Source organism: Euprymna scolopes, chromosome 5 (assembly GCF_053919585.1).
Source record: "Euprymna scolopes isolate OS-2025 chromosome 5, ASM5391958v1, whole genome shotgun sequence".
NCBI classification, from domain to species: domain Eukaryota; kingdom Metazoa; phylum Mollusca; class Cephalopoda; order Sepiida; family Sepiolidae; genus Euprymna; species Euprymna scolopes.
Window position 1 is genome coordinate 113,771,027 of NC_136486.1, and position 15,213 is coordinate 113,786,239.

General features: G+C 32.9%; 1 protein-coding gene across 24 annotated transcripts in view; it reads left to right on the top strand.

Annotated features, from left to right (window-relative positions):
- LOC145276958 (casein kinase I-like) overlaps positions 1 to 15,213 on the top strand; it is a 464,141-nt gene that overhangs the window by 358,532 nt on the left and 90,396 nt on the right. The window lies entirely within an intron of this gene.

The following is a 15,213-nucleotide window of genomic DNA, read 5'->3' on the forward strand; positions in this document are numbered from 1 at the left end:
TGTAAGTATGGGAGCTAGTTCTGGTTGAAGCTTTTTCAGCACTATAATTGAAATGCTGTCAGGGCCAGTTGCTTTACTGGAATCAAGGTTTTTGATTAGTTTGGCAATTTCATGCACAGATATTTGTATTTTGCATAGAGTATTTTCTGATACAGGAGGAAATACTGGGGGTTGGTGGTCTTGGTTGCATAGGGTAGAATTAGCTGCAAAGTTCTCGGCTTTGTCTGATGCTGACAAGATTACCTCGGATCCATTGATGATAGTTGGGATAGAGCACTCTTTTACAGTGGTTGTTGGAAGCAACGGAAAAAAAATGATTTCTGTGCGCAATGGCAGCAGCACATACTCAAGAAAACCACGGTTGGCGGTTAGGTTTTTGCTGAAATTTTTTTGAAGGTATGAATCGGTCTATGCCTACAATCAACCATTCTATCAGGTCTGATACTATAGAGGACATATCTCTTTTAAACAAGGAACACAGGGGTAGATCTGATATAAATGAGCGGAAGCTATCCCAATCACCCATAGTGTATTGATATACTGTATGGTGGAGAGGTACGTCTGAGGAATTACTACATTTCGTTTTTATCTTAACTGATACAACTGAGTGGTCAGAAGATCCCAGTGCAGACCTAATGGAAGATGAGCATAGCTCAGTGCAAGTTGTAAGAAAAAGGTCTAGGAGACTTGCATACTGACTGTCAGTATCGGGCACACGGGTGGGTTCATGAACAATCTGAGTGAGGTCATAAGCAATGGAGAAATCATGACAGAACTTCCCCTCATCATCTTTCTTGTTTGAGTGGGTTAACCATTCCACATTGTGAACATTGAAATCTCCACAAACGTGAATGTTAGCAGAAGGATGAGCAGACAGGATGTGGTCAATTTTCTCAGATATGCTTTTAAAGATAGTAACTCCGCTGTTGTGGGGGCGATAAAGAGCAAATATAAATGCAGTAGTGTGAGGAAGTGCAACCTGGAAACACATATAGGGTAATTTAGGATCTTCTCTGGAGATGTCCTTACCACATGGAAAGCCATTTTTAATGTAGGCACATATTCCATGCCCATGTCGATCTTGGAGGTCAGATTTGAAAGTTAAGTTAGAGTATCCTTTAACTACGAACTCATCTAGGGAAATAGTTGAACCAATGCCAGTTTCGCTTAGGAGTAATAGGTCTGGTTTAGTCTCCTGTAATTGGGTTTCAACCTTTGGGAGGTTGGAATGTAGACCCCTGATGATTTTTAAAAAAAATATTTTCAAGTTCAATTTTCAACTTTTAACTGTGAAACAGCATTCTTTTGTTTTATTATAGAAAAATAAATAGTTCTTACATTTTTATTGATAGTAATTATGGAAATATTCATTTTTACTGTGTGTGTGTGTGTGTGTGTGTGTATAACTCTCAAATGCTTTGATTGTCTGAGTTTCAGGTAACAATGAGTATTCACTATGTTTTGTTCTTTAAAAATATATTTTATTGGTTTATCATGAAAATTGGCACACATGTAGAAGGTGGATTCCACTGCTTTAATTTAATATCTAGGTGCTTCTATATTATAATAACGAAAAATATGGAATTACAAGTAAAACAAATGTTACCTATGTAATTCTCATATTGCAAATAGTAACGTATCCAAAAATTACAGAAAACGATAGGTAGAAAAATAATTTATGAAAAAACAGTTCTTATAAGGTTACCTGCTGGGTTGGACATACGTGATGTAAGAAAAAGTGGAAGTAACTCATTTGAAAGCAGACAGAATTTATTGAGAAAAAAATAAACATAATATCGATACATAATTTGTAAATTTTTAAAAATAACTTTTTTAACTATTTGAATTTTTAATTTGTTTTTGATTGAATTTGTGAGAAATTGAAGATGAGTTACCTCTCCTGTTAACTCCAATTCAAATTGATAGATTTTGAAACCAAATCACTAGATATTACAAATGTCTATTTTCATGGATGATTATTTTTCTACTGCATCGTTTTCCTTAATTTTTTGGATATGTTATTTGCACCATGACAATTACGTAGGTACTATTTGTTTTACTTGAAATTCAATATTTTTTCATTATTATAATATAAAAGCACCTCTTTTTTTTTAATTTTTAATTTAAAAAAAAAAAAATACTGTTATTGTCACACATTAAAACACTTGTAAATTTAAACAGCACGTATATCACAGCCATAACCATTTCAACGATTTTTAATGCACGTGTCAAAAATCATCTGGACATTTAAAAAAAAAAATACATCACTGTTGAAAAAGACCCGATTTTTACTGCTAATTTTTCATGAATTTGTCATGAAATGGGAAAAAATTCTGAATGAGACTTATGCTGAAATCTTAAAATATTTTATTTTATTTTACCAAATCTGTTGTAATTTGGCTTTAAACGTATAACATTCATATTTTATTTTAATATATATTTATAATGAGCGTATCTGTATAAAATTAAGTAAATTCAATGCAAAATGAATGAAAAACATTAAGTACTTCTGCAATTTACAGACTTATTTTTTAGATAGGATTTTGAAGTCCAATTCAATTTTTACAGCATCTATTTTTTAAAAATATTTTTTTTTAATAACATTTTCACCCCAAACAAGGCACATCGCCACTTTGATGTAGGGGGCTACTATCAGGGACATAAGCCACAGGGGTACTATGTAGGGACCTATCAGGTTGGCGACTCTTTTGAACCTTGTCCAGGAGCGAGAGACTAGTAGTAGATTCACCAGCCCAAATATGACAATAATACTCCATACATGGGCGAATGGTGGCCTTATAGAGGTACAGGATACTTTCGGGCGTTAGTAGCTTTCTAGCATGATAGAGAGAACCTACCTTCTTCGCAGCGGTCCTGGCAATACTCTCAATGTAATTGTTCCAACTTATGTTTCCTGTGAACATTAAGCTGCGGAGTTTAAAAGATGTACTTTCAGATAAAGTCTTTGGCCATTGCTATTGGTAGTAAAAAAGGTTTCTTGTAATTATTGAAGAAAACAGTTTAGTCTTGGCAGCATTGAATGTGACCATCCATTTTTGTCCCCATTCCACTTCAGATTGGAGGTGATCCTCTAGTGTGTCTGCCATTTCTTTAGATATGTGTTCATTTGTTTTCATGTCGTGCCTGTTATAGAGCGTGGTGTCATCAGCATATATACCCATCTCACAAACATTTTGTCAGGGAGGTCATTTATGAATATTAGGAATAACAGAGGTCCAAGGATAGACCCTTGAGGCACTCCCGCATTTATATCATATTGTTTAGATATACGACCGTCGAGGACAACCTAGATTTTTTCTCTTATCTAAGAATGGTTTAAATTATGTTAAGTATTATCTATTATAAATAGATATACATGTGCACAAAATATCCGGAAATAAATAAACATGGTCAAATTCTCATTCGGCCAAACAAGACAGATGTAGAAACGGTGTCTAAAACGAATGATAAGTACTAATTTTTAAAATTTATCTTAATTCCTGAGATGTATACATGCTACCTCACTAAATTTTGTTTCTCTTGTTTTTCTCTTTTATTTATCTTTATTTATTGACTTATTTTTCTTGTTTTTGCAAACTTTCTCTAGTCTTAAAATGATATTCGTTACACCCCCCCCCACGCGTTTTATCTATTATTTATTGTTAGGTGAAAGTACAGAATATTTAACAAAGCCCTCCCTCTTCCAATGGTAATAATACATTTCTAAATAATGTTATTTCAGTATGGCCTGTAAACTGCTGAAGTACCAAACATTACGTGTAACTAACATAGTGGTTTAAGTTTTTCTGGAGAATTCTATTCATTTTTGCTCTGTAATGACATAGCCCTCTAACTGAAATTAACCTGAAAAGGACTCAAAGTATTACACTACATCCAACTCTTGTGTGTGTGTGTGTGTGTGTTACAGCCCTCTAATATTAAATATCTTTGAAAGAATTTTACTACTTTGATGTTATTTGGTTTGTTGATTTGATTAAATATTCAGAATTATCTATCTAAAAAATATTAGTCTAAATTTTACCGAAGTGACTTGGATAGGAGCGATAACTCTAAACTAATTCATCGTAATACAGGCAGTGTTGTTTGCTTATTAAACGACTTACTACTACTCCAGCGCATTTGTTCATAGAAATAATGCAGACCATGTGTGAATAATCAAAATACATATTCAGCTATTTTATATTGATATTTTAAAAACACTTTTTAGACATTCACAATTTATAAGCTTGCTAATTAAATAAGTTTATAGTGATTTAAATCTGAATGTGAATTTGTAATAAATTTAATAAGGATTTAAAAAAAAAAAGGAAAGATTAAATCATCTAATTTAAACACCTGCACATGTCAACATAATTCCAAATTTTATTTTATATATATATATATATATATATATATATATATATATATATATATATATATAAATATATCATTAGTTAAATTATATAAATTATCTGTAAATACCCAGTTTTGCCTGGAAATTTTGTAACTTGCATTTTTATTCTGTATTTTTATAATAGGCTTTTTTTTTTTCTTTTTTTTTTTTTAAATTTTAAATATATTTGAAAAATTGAAATGAATTATTACAGTATTGTTTTGTCATTAAAGTATGAATTTCAACCAAATTGTAATAAAACTATGACTAAACATGGTTCTTGAAGTATATTAATACAATTATCGGAAGTAAATAGCTTCCAAAACTTTTAATCTTTTACTGCACATTTGACAGTTTAAATATGATTTAAAAAAATTGTATTTTATTGCATTTGTGATTTCAGTAAATTTTACAAAAATAATAATTAAAAAGTGTAAATCCTGTAAGGAATACACACATACTCGGAAACATGCAAGGTGATCATAAAATGTTATTAATACAGAAAAAAAAAAAATGGAAAAAGAATTTCAATAACAACTCTTAATTTACAGGGGGTTAAGTAATACAATTAAGATTGTCACCATCATAACAATCTTCTTAACCAGCATAATTTATTTTTTCAAACAAAATGAAGCCAAAGACATTGTGGTATTGGAAAAGACAAAATAGATGGAATAAGATTTCAGTATTCATTCTAAAATCAGACAGGATAATTTTGCCACACACACACACTTTCTGATTTCTTGAGATAACGATTGTTGAGTTATTTTGGATTACTGTTCTCATCCTGAGTGTTATTCTCACAATATTTCAGTTAATGTAACTTCTGACCTTCTTCAGGCATATCTTGAACTTTGAAATCTTTTTTCAAACTCTGGAATCTGTCTGGAATTTCAAACGGAACGTTTTATTTAATCCACGAGAGTACTATATTTGTGTTCAGTCAGTCATGACCATTTAGAAGTTTTAAGTAATTCGCAGTTGTATTAGTGTTGCCTGTAGTGAAGATTTAATCTTCAACCTATAGAGTGTCATGGATCCTTGCAAGAAAAATTTCCAAGTTTGATAAGATATGCTTGAAGAGGGTTGGAGGTTATGTTGTCCAAAACATTGTGAGAATGGCATTCAAGATGAGAACAGTAGTCTGAATAATGTAAATAATACAAATTATCAATCCTTATCTAAAAAATTCAGAAACCTGGTATCAAATCAGTATGGACCCGAATTAATACAAAAATGGAAATGTCGCTAAAAATGATACACAAAAAAAAAAAAAAAAAAAACCAGCAAAAATGACTACAGCATAATCAGTAATATGTTGCTACACAGGCATGAGCATGTTTCGGTTAGCTAGTTTTTAGTAACTAGAGACTTAAGGTGATACAATTTATATGAAAGCAAAGTTTGCAATGAAAATATCAGGTCTTCCATGTCATAATCAATATCAGGAGGTTCTGTCAAATATTGTTAAAAATAGGAATAAGATTTGGTTGTATGTATTGAAGACTAAATGGGGGTGTGGATTAGGGTATGTGTTGAGATATAGGAAAGGAGAGCGGGGGGTGGGGCTTACAAAGCCGAGATGGAAATAATGTCCATGCCTGAACTCTATAGAAGTGCTACCACATTTAATATGACTTAACGCAAACAATAAACGAACATAATTAAAAATTAGCCTAAACTTAAACTATAATTTGTAACTTTTTGTTATAATTGAAATCAATAGATTTTTCAGGGCTTCTACAGAACTGGGATGAGATTTTCAGAAATTGTAAAACTGAATTTCACATGAAAACAATGGTATCTACATATTCCTCGGATATTTAAGATGATTATATCCAAACATTACGAAAATTGATCAGGTAGAACATTTTTTATTAAAGAAAATAAAAAATAGAATTTAATGAAAACGATTGTAAAACGCAGAGTTCAACAAGGAGATAATTTTCTGTTCGAATTAAACAAAGATGGCAGCAATTTTTCACCTGCTAACATGATTTTTTTTTTTTTTTTAATTAATTTAGTAATATTCAGGTAATTTCGACTGCATAATTTGGAAGCTACCATTGTAAATTATTAGAATTGACAAAAAACAAAAAAACATTGTTTTTTTTTCTGAAAACTCCATTTATCGACTACAAAATCTTGTCCCAATAATGTAGAAGCACCAATTTTTCTACTACTAAATCGCCAACCCTAAGCTTTGACTAGTTTTAACCTCTCACGACCAAATACATTATAAATTAAAACAGTAAAGAATATGCACTGTTATATAACATAAACTTAAAGACTAATTCTGTAATTTATTTATTTGAATCTACTCCAAATAATTATAAAACACACACACACACACACATATATATATATATATATATATATATATATATATACGTGGATACCTTCAGATCAATTATCATTAGTATTATTTGGAATTTATTCCGTCTCTTTTACCGTTTACATCTTATTTTCTATGTTTTAAATTCATTATTCTTTGCATTTTTAATTTTAAAATTTTACTTTGGACACGTTCTTCTCACTATTATTACCATCATTAACTAACCTGGTTGTTATGGCTATTTATACATGAATAATCAATATAATTATCAATAAAAAGAATTATTATTATTATCAATTATCAATATCACAGTCACCAACCTGTTTATTCCCCACTACCTTCTATCTTTATTATTATCACAATCGTTAGTAGTAGAACACAAGACTGTTAATACGTATAAAGAAATATATAAACATAAATGACGGACTTCGACGACGGATACGGAGAGAATATTTTATTCAACTCCTCACTAACTACCGAGTATATACAACAATGGCCGCTTCCCCACTTCCGACCGGAAACCGCCTCACTCGCAGGGAGAGTTTTTCAGGGGAGATCACTCGCACAGATTAACAACAATTATAACAAATAATTATATCTGAGCATGGAGGTTATATTGATTATATACATTTTGATTATTGCTATGCAATTTTTAAAGCTTTGAGTAGTAAATGTAAAAACAAAAAGGCTGTGATAGGAGATGGGATTGAAGGTAGGTAGTAGATGGAGATGGGGGACGGGTAGGAAGAAGAAAAATGTTTTAAATCACCACCAATGAATTATTTATGGTTTCCCCTCTTTTTCACCCATTTTTCCTTTTTCCTACCTTTCCTTTTTTCTTTTCTCTATTTTTCTTTTCTTCCTTGTATCTTTTCCTTTTCTTCCCTATCTCTTTACAAAGGTATGTAGGGATGATAGTGGTGGAGCGGGATGGGCAAGAGGTAAACGTTAGCTGACCATGGCAAATTCAAGTCATATTAAAAGCATTTTTATAATGAAATAATTCCGGTTAAATCCAAATCTCTTTTGGCATAGATATTCCAAAACGTTAGTGAAATTCGCACTCCTCTGTTGGAGCAGACATCACATGCCATACATATACTGTTCTTTCCAGTCTTTCATTTTTAACCCCCCTCCCACCCCCTCCTTTCCTCATTATTCCTGTATCTCCACACAGATCCACATCCTCACCCCTATTTATTTAGTCTTCTTTACATACAACCAAATCTTATTCATTGTTCCTATTTTTAACATTTGACGGAACCTCCTGATATTTTAATTGCAAACTTTGATTTGTCACCGGAAGAAGTCTCTAGTTACTAAAAACTAGCTGACCAAAATATGCTCATGACTGTGTAGCAACATTACTGATTATGTAAAAACAAATAAAAAGTAATATATATATATATATATATATATATATATATATATATAGTCTTTGAAGTTTTTAACCTTTAAAACTATACAAAAAAAATATTTTTTATCATTCGTTAGAAAACCATCTAGTCAGTAAGTCATTTAATCACTGCATCAACTCACTCTCAAATTTACTATAATACTAATAATTTATTTTTCAAGGGATCATCAGTTGTTTACCATGAAACACTGTTTCGGGGATATATATATATATATAAATGTCAATTTTATAAGTTCAAAATCTCAGCGACTATTGATCAGAATTAAATAAATGAAGGCTCGTTGGAAAGATGAAAAGGGTGTAGTGGGCTATGTGACATTTACCCTTAAGGTCGCTCATTAAGGGGATCGTCCAGCACCTATTTTTTGCAGTTTTTACAGCCATAAAATGTTTCCATCATAGTCATTTATCTTCCTAGTTTTGCATATGAATTAGAAAATATCTTATATGGTCTAGTAATGACTGATTTCTTTTCTTGTAGAATTTTAATAACTGCATAATGCTCTTTGCGATATTTAAACTCTGAATGGGATATTGGTGTACTTGCATAGCTGTGAGCAAGGTTGTTAAATCTTGCTTTTGAATCTCTTACTCTGATTTTAGAGACTGGTGAAAGTCTCTGCTTGGGCATTGAGAATTTCAAATTTGGAAAATACCTTCTGCTTAACACGGGGCAGTGGAATACAATGTCTAAACCATGATCAAATATTAAAAATTCAGAAGGAGACAAGTCATGGGAAAATAGGTTTAAGACGTTCTTGCCAATACTTGAATTGGTGGTACAATTTACCGTTGAATTTAAGAACTAGTTTTTTTTGTTTTTTTCATGACTCCGTTCTTGTAAAATTGCAATATGCCTTGCGAACCGAATTTTGTCACAGCATGATAGAATGTTCACTACTTCCCTCCATATATAAGTTAATAAACACATCTTTACAGGTAGCACATCATCATTGTTTATATATATATATATATATATATATATAGTAAAAGCAAATAAACGCGGACAACTGGAGTAGGGTCGAAAAGCATTTATTTAACATGTACATACCGCTCGCGCTATATATTTCGAAAGTTCTTTTTACACCGTTTCCGGTAGGAAAGATAACTCTCTGTTGTGGAGAGTGTACAAGGGACACAACTAGGTAAAGTTAACAATACTTCCCCCTTTTTTCTTATCTTTTAGATGACCCGCTGAAAAAGAAAGAAAAAAATTTATTTTTAAATATCAGTTTCTTTGGGTTCAGATACGAACTCAAGTATCTTAAATGAAGGGACTGCCTTCTTGATTAAGCAGTCAACTACCTGTCTATTGGTAGGTATCCAAGAGAACTCTTCTATTTCTTTTCTTTCCAGCATTTCTTTCAAAATAGCCATCTCAATATGAAGCCTTTTTATCTAGTATTTGGGTGGATGAATGCACGGAGTCAAAGAGACAGGAATTGTCTGTTTTGCAGATTATTTTTATATTTTCGGGTTCATCCTTTAATTGCAGTATTTCTAATAGTAGTTTCCTATAAAATAGACAGGCCTCCGACATGTCAACCATGGCTAGGGTTTCAGCAGTCAGTGTGCTTTTGACCACTCTTCTAATGCGCTTAGACTGCCAGGTTATTGGTGTATATTTGTGGTTATTGCCAACTAAAAAGATTATGTAACCACCTTGAGATCCTCCATCTGTCAGGTTGGTGAATGAGGCATCACTGTAGGCAACAATCTTGAGATGATTGAGGTCTCATAAGTCTGGATTTTTCTTTCTTGGCTTTCTTTACTACTCTATTGTTTTTTACATTCCACATTGCTTTGTTTGAGGATGGAACTTAATGTACTGACATTGTAGCTGAGATCAGGTCTGGTCTGGGTAGCCAGCCAGTTAAGTTGGCCGATAACTTGCCTGATTTCAGAAATTTCCACTGTGGATATTTTGTCGTTAATATTCCTGCCAGTTTCCACAGGGATATTTTTCAATTTCTTTACTCATTCCGTCCGAGTTTAATATTTTCCCCATTCTGTTTGATGTCTAATCCTATGTACTGAAAATATGCAGTTTCTTCAGATTTAACTGCAAATACTTGATGGATTTTGCCAATAACTTTTCTATGAAAAATCTCTGACCCTGCAAAGCAAAAATCATCCACATGGGTAGCAATTATACCTTGCAATTTGTTTTCGAAATGCCATGTAAATATAGCCTGATCATATTTTGAAGATATAGCTTCTGACTTCATCAATTGTGTGAGATACCAGGATCTAGAGGCAATTGGAGAGTTTCCAAATATAGCGTTGGGGTACATCAGCTTCTTTGGGAGGATTCAGATAAACCAGTCAGTTCAACTTCTTGCTTTGCAGAAATGCTGTTTTGATATCCATGGATGGTCGTACCCAATGCTATGTGTAAACCTGCTTTGGAGCATGTAGGAGAATCATTTTAGATCCTCAGCATCTTTATCCTGAAAACCTTGGGCAATGAGTCTGGCCTTGAATGTTTGTTGGTTATTGGAATTTTTGCTTGTGTAAATCCATCTAGTGGAGATTTTAATTTTTTCTTGCCTATTTTTGTTGGAATTTTCTTTGGTAAACAAAATATGTTTGAACTTACCTCGGTCTGGTGGAGGTCTTGTTATGGGAATGTGGTCGTGCCCTGAAGAAGTACATTGTAGTGGGATTTTTTTTTCCAAACAGGGTGACACTATCGTTCTTGAAATTGAGGCTTTTGCTGGCTCTTTTCATTGACTTTTTGCTTAGTAAAAGCGATATTTCGGCGTCCACCACGTCGGTGATAATACTGACTTCAATGCCAGCAATGACACATGGTAAAGTTGCTGTGTGAGTGGATTTAATGGTGTTCCATCACCAAATTTGTAGCTTTTCCCTCCACCTCGAACTTTTACTTTTAGTTTTCTGGCAGGGTTTCTAGAAAACACTCAAACCATTTTCTTCCACTAACTGTTCCCCATGCATCACTATCCAAGCCGAACATTGCTCCCAAAAACGTGATGGTGCCACCATATTCTTCATGCTCATTCATGAGAACGATGGTAGAAATGAGCAAGTGGCCTCCTTTTTCGGTGTTGTCAATTTCGTCATACAGATAGTCGCGAACCCAGTTGTGTTTACACCCACACTTGAAAATAACACCACTGCTGCTGTCGCTTTCAACCTTGTGATTTGAATTTCTTTTGATGTTTTTGTAGTATGTTGAATTTTGGTTGTAACCCCATCTGTCAGCACTACGACTGGTGAGACTGGAATTTTTATCACCATGGTGGCGGTGTCGACCATGACTATTGGTGTAGTAGGTTTCTCCAGTTTTAAAATAATGTCAGATTCAGTTTTCACAGACACCGGAGGAGTTTTTGGAGAGGAATGAGCTTCAAAGTCATTAAGAATTTTTTTTTAATTGTTTGGACATTTCTCTGCGTGTCCGTTCTCAAACGGTGGCTTTTATTAAGTGTTCGTTTTTTTTGGGGGGGGGGGGAGGTTGGCGTTTTTGAGAGCTCTGAACATCAGGATCGGTTTGGGCAGAATTGTGTTAAATCCTTTCAACTTGGCAATGTGACGTTCAAATTCGATTATAAAAGTATCTATTCCCATGCCGCTCTTTCTTCGGTGACTTTTGAACGCCTCATATGCCCTAAATGCTACCTGGTTTGCGTCTTCTAAAAAGAGGGTGTCTAGCTTTTGATATATCTCCATTCCGTTTTCGGCATTGAGTGAGGTAATATCCAATTCAAGCGGGACTTCTCTCACTTTTCCCTCCAGGGACAAAAGCACGACGGGGGCCCATTTTCTTTCATCTAAAGGAGTGGCTAGTTCCCATATATGCATTTCTTTCTTCCAGAAATTGTATTTTTCGGTGTTTAACGTTGGTAGGGGAATGTATTTAGAGGCCATGTTTTCTTTGTTTCGTTTTTGTACGCTCTGCTACCAATGTAAAAGCAAATAAACATGGATAACTGGAATAAGGTCGAAGAGCATTTATTTAACACGTGCGTACTGCTCGCGCTATATATTTCGAAAGTTCTTTTTACACCGTCTCCTGTAGGGAAGATAACACTCTGTTATAGAGAGTGTTCAAGGGACACAACTGGGTAAAGTTAACATATATAATAAAATAATTGCAGAAATTCCCGTTTGAACCGAAGTACACTAGGTTTGCACCAACAGATGCCATGTACAAATTTATTATATTTACACTATTAGCCACTATCTTATGCAAGTTTTGAACACCATTTTATGCATTTATTTGTTATAGTAAAATCCTATATTACATCCTAGGAGCAAAATTATCACAGTCACAACCATGTATAGTGGAACTAGTTGCTATTTTTCCCTCTAAATGACAAGTACTTCTACCGCTCCCAGTCAACACCGGGGAGGTATTTTGCATATTGGACAGGTATGGAGTTGCACCTTTATTATCTGGATCTTATACTTATAGATATAACATAATCTTTCCATTTCCTAATTCCAAAAATAATGATTTCTCCCTTCTCACATTCCACCAAATCTCATTAGCTGAGAACCGACTATTCGTTCATTCCAGAATGTCAATCTTGCTACAATACTGAATGCTCCAAAGATTTACAAACATGACTTCCCTCTATACAAGAGTCAATCATTTTAAATAAAATACCCAAAATACAAATATATCAACACATCAAAACATGTTCATAAGCCAAGACTCCTTACTGTACATGTTAACTTTTCTTATACAGCTATGCTACCATGCTACATCTTGTTTACTTACATCGTACATACTGTTTTCTGACACATCATCACAATTGGAGAGCCTTTATTTTTTTTATTTATTTTTTTTGGATTGACTAAAATTCTTTCCTTATATGCTAAATAAAAAAAAAAAAATGAAATAACTGCTTGTGCGATTAATACAGTCAAGATCCGGATTTGGTGTGATTTGGAAGCCTTTAAACTCTTAAACGTTTGATTTATAAAAGCTTTTTACTTATATACTTGGATCAGCTTTTGACACACTCAGTGGACACTGACAAAATCATGATCGTTTTCTTTCACCATCAACTGGGCCATTCTTTGCAAGGAGGGGCCAGTTTATGTGTTGACATTTTTGCAAAGTTATTCAGACCTCATGATATGTACGTTTTAAATGCTTTTGTGAAGTCATTTAAACCTCATTATACGTATGTTTTATAGGCATTATTTCAGAGGTCCGTAAAGTCATAAGTTCACCGTGGGTCAGTCGACTAAAGCATTTCCTTTTTTTCACCTCCTTTTCCTCTTAGCGTTACACATTCGAGCCTGGCTACTGTGGCTAATTTTTTTTTTTTTTGTGCTCACGCAGGTACTTGCTACAATTTCCATATTTCTTTTAGGGGGTGGCTTAATTTTTTTTTTTTTCCTTATGGCTCGCATAAGTAATAACTATTATTAAATGTTTTGTTTTTATTTTTAAACGCAAATAGGCTACAAAGCAAAATATATTTTGCCTAATTTCCTCCAATTGTATTTTCTTTTAGGTATACATATTGAAACATGTTTGTGCGTACTTTAAACAATTATAACTATTTTTAACTGTTTTGTGTTTATTTTCAAATCAAAGTAGGTCACAAAACCAAATAAATTATTTTTTCCTAATTTCCTCAATTTCATTTTCTTTTAGGTATGTATATTGAAAAATGTCTGAACAATATTTCTTTCAAAATTATTAAAAAACAAATTCTGTTTCTATTGTCTAAAATTAAAATTTATAAAGGTTTATATTGTTTCAAATTATAAAGTGTTCTATTTACATGGTAAAGTACAGGTGACTACAGGAATTTAGTCTTTTTCAATGATAGAGGGTTTGACAGTATTCTGCCACTTAAACTCTAGTCTTGCCAACAATAATACCATACCCTGGACCCTACTCTTCCCGCCAGATTAGCGGATGGACTGACACTGCAACCACCAAATTTTATTGTTCGTTTATAGTATTTGACCATGAGAATCGTGATAGCGATTATCAAAGTTAGATTTTGGGCAAATTTTTTTTATTCCCCCCCCCCCCCCCCTCAGAAAATGGGGTGTCTATTCTGAAAGCTGTTGTTAGCATGAGGGGGTTGAGGGTTGGGCAACGATGACAACACCTATACTTCAATTTTTTACGTGGACCACCGGGCAACGCCAGTTATCAGGTCCTGCTAGTATATATAAATAGATAAATAATACAAAATCTACTCTTGATTAATATGCAGTGTTGATATTGGAATACAAATTCAAAGTTTAATGGTTTAAAAACACCAAACAATGTAGTCTTTTTAACCCATATAATTTTGAATTTGTGTATGTATGTATGTATGTATATATATAAAGCCAAAGTTAAACAAAACTGCTTCACAAAATTCACGAGGCTTCATTTCATCATACAATGTAAACAACAAAATTAAAAATTAAGTTGTAAATTGCGGTGATATAAGCAAAAATTTAAACAAAATCAGTTCACAGATCAAGCTGATTAACAATTAACTGTTGAAGTTAAATATCTCACTTAACTCTGTTTTAATTAGAATTCCATGTGCATTTTGCTCCAAATATTGGCCAATTAAAGATATGTTACTAAATACATGTTTACCGGTAGCATATCATCCTTGTTATAACCTTGTATTATTTTTTTATTTAATTTCTTTTCATCTGAATTTGTGATATTGTTAATTGAATGTATGGAAGCATGTGTAGTTATTTAAAAAAAATGCACTTAATCACAAACATGTTTCGTTGTTTTACAATGTGTCTAGATCTTGCAAGATTAAAAACTGAGATCCCAGAGACTGAAATCTGATACTCTACCATTGAAGAATCCTACTAATAGAAATAGGAGAGCTGTATCGTTCATTATCATTTAATTAATATTTTGATTTTATTTGCCATACTGGTACTTAACTGTATTCGGCTATTTGTACAGTTTTGGATCTAGGTAGATCTTCCACACTGATGAGTCTTAAGATGAAACGGGTGGCTGTGGATAATGTTTTATTTATTTATTTTTTATATATATATATATATATATATATATATATATATATATAATGTAAAACAACTTGGAGATTTAAT